This window comes from Schistocerca cancellata, chromosome 5 (genome assembly GCF_023864275.1).
Source record: "Schistocerca cancellata isolate TAMUIC-IGC-003103 chromosome 5, iqSchCanc2.1, whole genome shotgun sequence".
NCBI classification, from domain to species: domain Eukaryota; kingdom Metazoa; phylum Arthropoda; class Insecta; order Orthoptera; family Acrididae; genus Schistocerca; species Schistocerca cancellata.
Window position 1 is genome coordinate 804,586,385 of NC_064630.1, and position 6,193 is coordinate 804,592,577.

General features: G+C 43.4%; 1 non-coding gene across 1 annotated transcript; it reads left to right on the forward strand.

Annotated features, from left to right (window-relative positions):
• The first annotated feature begins 2,761 nt into the window (after nt 1–2,761).
• Nucleotides 2,762–2,836, forward strand: Trnat-ggu (transfer RNA threonine (anticodon GGU)). The gene has a single exon. It is a non-coding gene; the product is annotated as a tRNA-Thr (tRNA).
• Nucleotides 2,837–6,193: the final 3,357 nt, after the last annotated feature.

Below are 6,193 nucleotides of genomic sequence, written 5' to 3' on the forward strand. Positions count from 1 at the left end.
TGTTGAATAATACTTCTCGTGAGCCACAGGACGTCGTGTTACGTCTCAACTGTGCTCAGTAGGCTGCATGATGCACAACTTCACTCCCGACGTCCATGGCGAGGTCCATCTTTGCAACCACGGCGCCATGCAGCACGGTACAGATGGGCCCAACAACATGCCGAATGGTCTGCTAAGGATTGGCATCAAGTACTCTTCACCGATGAGTCTCTAGAGGAAAGGAGGCGTTCTTTTCGTGAATCGCTACTGAGGAAATTTAGAGAACCAGCATTTGAGGCTGACTGCAGTGCAATTTTACCGCCGCCAACTTACATTCCGCCGAAAGACCACAAAGATAAGATACGACAGATTAGGGCTCGTACAGAGGCATGTAGGCAGTCATTTTTCCCTCGTTCTCTTTGGGAGTGGAACCGGGAGAGAAGATGCTAGTTGTGGTACGAGGTATCCTCCGCGACGCATCGTATGGTGGACTGCGGAGTATGTATGTAGATGTGGATGTATGTGTAGAGTGTTGCATATGCCTTCAACCAGACTATAGTTGGAGACGTGTTTGGAGGAAACCCGGTCAGGCTGAACGCCTTGGACACACTGTCCAGCGAGTGAAGCAAAGTGGAGGTTACCTGCTGTTTTCGGGTGGCATTATGTGAGGCCGACGTACGCCGCTGGTGGTCATGGAAGTCCCCGTAACGACTGCAAAATACGTGAATGCTATCCTCCGACTGATAGTGCAACCATATCGACAGCATATTGACGAGACATTCGTCTTCATGGACGTCATCAATTCGCGGCCCCATCGTGCACGTCTTGTGAATGACTTCCTTCAGGATAACGACATTGATCGACTAGAGTGGCCAGCATATTCTCCAGACATGAACGCTAACGAACATGCCTGGGATAGATTAAAAAGGGCTGTTTATGGACGATGTGACCCACCAACCACTCTGAGGGATCTACGCCGAATCGCCGTTGAGGAGTGGGAGAATTTGGACCAACGGTGCCTTGATGAACTTGTGGATAGTATGCCACGACGAGTACAGGCATGCATCAATGCAAGAGGACGTGTTACTGGCTACTACAGGTACCGGTGTGTTCAGCAGTCTGGACCACCACTTCGGAAGGTCTCGATGTATGGTGGTGCTACATGCAACGTGTGGTTTCCATGAGCAATAAAAAGGGCAGAAATGATGTTTATGTTGATCTCTATTCCAATTTTCTGTACAGGTTCCGATACCCTCGGAACGGAGGCAATGCAAAACTTTTTTTGATGTGTGTACAAGCCATCTATGGCCATCCATAATTCATACCTAATGTGAAAGAACCAACCGATTTGCTCGATTATCCTTGGCTGGAGGACTTGTGTAATGTTTAAATTTTGACGCTGTATTATAGGATAGACACAGTGCGCCCGTTCTGCCGATAGGTATAGAAATGATCGGTAGGTGAAGTGATACCCAGAACAGTGTAAGATCTGACGATAACAGCATAGCTCTGTCGAAACCAGTCATCCAATAAAATGCATTTTTTAGTGACGTTGGTATGTGAAGTTTCCTTCAGTTATCACTATCCAAAACACTGGACCCCTTATTTTTGTGGTTTATAGGGCCCGGTATATGACCGCCTGAAAAGCGGAATTCTTGCGCTCGCCACTTTGTGAGATATCCGTGCCGTGTACTGTCGTGCAGATGTCAATAGGAGGATATTGTTAAAAATAATATTTAACTTATACGTGCATGAGACCAATATAAGTACTAATAGAGCTTACTGTTTTACGCGTAAAATAACATGTGTTCTCGAACAGCAATTCAAAATGCGTTAAGCAGATGTGTCCACCACCCCCCTATTCTATCCTGGTCTTCAGCATCCCGCATACAGAAGGGCTCCGCTGAACAGTACTGTACTTCGCGCTCGGGCATTAGGCGGCTGAGGTGGGATGGAGCGAGTGACAAACAACCGGAACGGCCTGAGCCTACTAAAATTGCGAAACACCATGGCACACGACCTTAGAGCAAGACATACCCGACGACACGGGCAGAAATTGTGTGAGACACATCAAGTCAAGAAATTCTCACCGTTAGTCCAGAAGGCAGACAAGCATTCGGCGACAGGTTGCAACCAGCACCAACTCGAGTTATGTCAATCGTCCCAGTTCCGCCATAGCAACGCGGACACGCCGCGTCAACAGTTGCGACGCCGAGCTTCCTTATCACACAGCCCGTCCAGAACGACTGCCGCCGTCCCGAGTACACACGCTCCTAGCAATCACGTGCGTTCACAGGAATTTATACCACCTTTCCCGCAACATTGCGCTGCCACACAACCGGAATCTAAACTCCCCGTCGCACTCCGGCAGCAGCACTCGATACTCTCGTCGTCAGCAGGCCACTCCCCAGAACGCAGTGCCCTCCGAAATTTAAAAGCAAACGGACCAATATATTCAGAGCAAATCCAAGGCTCCGGAAGACGACACACCACACCTAGGCTACGATGAAGATGATACGGTTTAATTTCATTTCTATCAAAGCTGCATGGTCATCAACGGTAACTGTTCTTTCGGGAACAGATACTACCGTCATATATAGTTGAAATATGGCTTCCCGGCCAGTGACCTTCTTGTGCGAATGCACACGCTATGCCCGAACTCTTACGGGACTTGGTAGATTAATCTGCCACGAGTAATAAGTATGATGGGCAAACATCTATTAGGCGCACTACGAATGTAGTGGTGTGGACATGTTGGTAATGTGGGCCTTACGGGGGACGTGCCATCGGTGGCTCAGATGGATAGAGCGTCTGCCAGGTAAGCAGGAGATCCCGGGTTCGAGTCCCGGTCGGGGCACACATTTTCGACATGTCCCCAATCAAGTATATCAACGCCTCTTTGTAGCTAAGGTGTCAATTTAATTATCATTTCATTTCTAGTAAAGCTGCATGGCAATCAACGGTAACTTTTTTTTTTTTTTTTTTTTTTTTTGGGAACAGATGCTACCGTCATATGTAAATGTGTTTGTTGCTCCAATTCTACTCCACCAAGAACTGAATTTTATTATTTCTTTTACTTGTGCTTGACTCTTGCCTCAGTTTTAATGCCATACACAGTAACATAAAATTAATAACCTCGAATATGATTGCATTAGACACCACACTGAAAACTCTGCCACTACCAGATAGAACCTGTGACGTCCTCTGTCAACAGTAGCTGATGGCCCCATCGCAGTATGCCACGATCTGTGACTTTAGCTGCGTGTGTGTACGCGGCCTTAAGCATAGCGAAGGTCTGCGGTAAACGAAGGATGGTGGGGCAGTGTTTACGAGCGAGCCGTAGACGAACGCGTAGAAAGGGAAAAGCGGCGGCCATGTCCGCGTGACCCACTGCGGAGGGTGTTCTGGTGGCAGGGCGCCTCCCGTGAGGACTGACCTTTAGGCCCGCCTACGCAAAGGCCAGCAACTAACGGCCCGACACGTGCCGCATCCGGCACAGCACGCGGGGGTCGTTACCCACCAAGAAACTGGGCTGCCTCACTAAACGAACCGCTCTCAAACATCTCAGATGGATTTATTACACAGAAATATTTCCAGTAATACAGTTATTAACTGCAAATGCTTTGTTTGAACGAAACATTTCAAATTTTATGGCGGTGAACAAGTCTGAATGAAAGGACTGGTTAACTAAATACACAGCTTGGAGGATAAAGTTTTTATACAACTACATGACCATGACTGGTATAGCAATATGATTATCAAAATATTCTTATAGATGATTAACGATATCATTTTTTAATTGTTCAAATGTTTGTGAAATCTTATGGGACTTAACTGCTAAGGTCATCAGTCCCTACGCTTACACACTACTTAACCTAAATTATCCTAAGGACAAACACACACACATTCATGCCCGAGGGAGGACTCGAACCTCCGCCGGGAATTTCTTAATTAATTTCTCCGTTTGTCAACCTAGCTGGTGGGTAATTCAGAAGTGTCCTTTGCGTCACATGTCTTGAAGACCGAGTGGATGCAATACATTTCCATAAGGAATATTAATTGTAGTGAAAGTACAGGCACATTCCCATCCTCTATAAAAAGAAGACACACCCCGATCTCAAGGGGAAAACGTAATAACGATGTTGGTAAGTCCCTATTTTGTGTGGTCTTCATTTTCCTTTCATTGTCGTTTATGTTTGGAAATTATACCTGAAATGTCTTGCCGTTTATATTTTTTATTTTTGTATATATTTTATACGCCTGGTTCCATAGGACCAACCAGAGGGGCACATTTACAAGACCATGGATCGTGTCAGTACATGAAATTACAACATCCAAAAATAACAGATAAAATAAAATGTTTATGAACCCGAAAAAAGACAAGCCATAAGTTTTTGTAAAAGCAGTCAACAAGATAACACAGGAATCAGCACAATTTTTCAAGGAACTCCTCAACAGAAGAGAAGGAGTGAAGTTTCGATTTGAAAGCGCGTGGATTATTGATAAGATTTCTGAATTCTTGTGGTTGCTTATTGAAAATGGGTGCAGCAATATACTGCATACCTTTGTGCACAAGAGTTAAGGAAGTGCGCCCCAAATGCAGATAGGATTTCTGCCTAGTATTAACTGAGTGATAGCTCCAAATTCTTGGGAGTACGCTGATATTGTTAACAACAAACGACAGTAAACAACACATATATTGACAGGCCAGTGTTAGAATACAAGGTTAGTGAGCAGGGGTCTACAAGACGTTCACGAACTTACACCACTTACTGCCCGAACTGCATGTTTCTAGGCCAAAAAACAACCTTTGAGAATAGAAGAAGTTACTCCAAAATAATTACCATACGACATAAGAGAATGAAAATTACCTAAGTAAATTTCTTTACATGTCAAACTATCACTTACTTCAAATACTCTTCGAATAGTAAAAATGGCATTAAGTCTTTGAACAAGCTACTGCAAGTGGGCTTTTCACGACAGTTTACTGTCCATCTGAACGCCTAGAAATCTAAATTGTTCAGTTTCACAAATCATATGACCATTCTGTGAAATTAAAAAGTAGGGTTTTGTTGTATTGTGAGTTAGAAACTATAAAAACTGAGTCTTACTATGATTTAGTGTTAGTTTATTTTCTACAAGCCATCAAGTTATGTCATGAATTGCACTATTTGAAACAGAGCCAATGTTGCACACATCCTTTACTACCAAGCTAGAGTCATCAGCAAACATAAATATTTTAGACTTACCTGTTATACTAGAGGGCATATCATTTAAGTAAATAAGGAACTGGAGTGGCCCAAGTAGTGATCCCTGGGGCATCCCCCCATTTGACTGTGCCGCATTCAGACCCCACATCGCAGCCAATCTCAACACTGTGAATAATGACCTTTCTGAAGTCTGTTGTCAAAGTAAGAGGTAAACCAATTGTGAGCTGCTCCCCTTATTCCGTAGTGGTCCAACTTCTGGAGCAATATTTTGTGATCAACACAATGAAACGTCTTAGTTAAATCAAAAAAGATGCCTAGCGTCCGAAACGTTTTGTTTAATCCATCCAATACCTCACGTAGGAAACAGAAGTAGTATTTTCACTTGTTACACCACTTCTAAAGCCGAACTGTACATTTGATAACAAATTGTGTGAAAAAAATGAACTATTATGCTTACATAACTTAGCAAACACTGATAGCATAGAAATAGGTCTAAAACTGTCTACATTGTTCCTTTCTCCCATTTTATAAAGCGGCTTTACTACTGAGTATTTTAATCGTTCTGGAAACTGATCATTCTTAAAGGAAAAGTTACGAATACTGCTAAGTACAGGACTAACGTGTGCAGTACAGTACTTTAATATTCCGCTAGTCTTCAGTGATTTAATTATTGGCACAATCTCCTCTCCCCCCCCCTCCCCCAACGACCCCGTCAGTATCACATAGAAGTATTGCAGACATCAATTTCGGTAAAGAATTTTACAAGAGAGTTATGTGATTCCCTATAGAAACTAAGTTTTTATTCAATTCACTATCAATGTTCAGAAAATAATTGTCAATTATTGAACGTATATCTCATTTATCAGTAAGTCAAATATTTTTACTACGAACTGACTTTATATCTTCGACCTTGTGCTGCTGACCAGACCTTTCACAACTTACCATATGGTTTTAATTTTATCCTGTGAATTAGCTATTCTATTTGCGTATCACATACTCTTTGC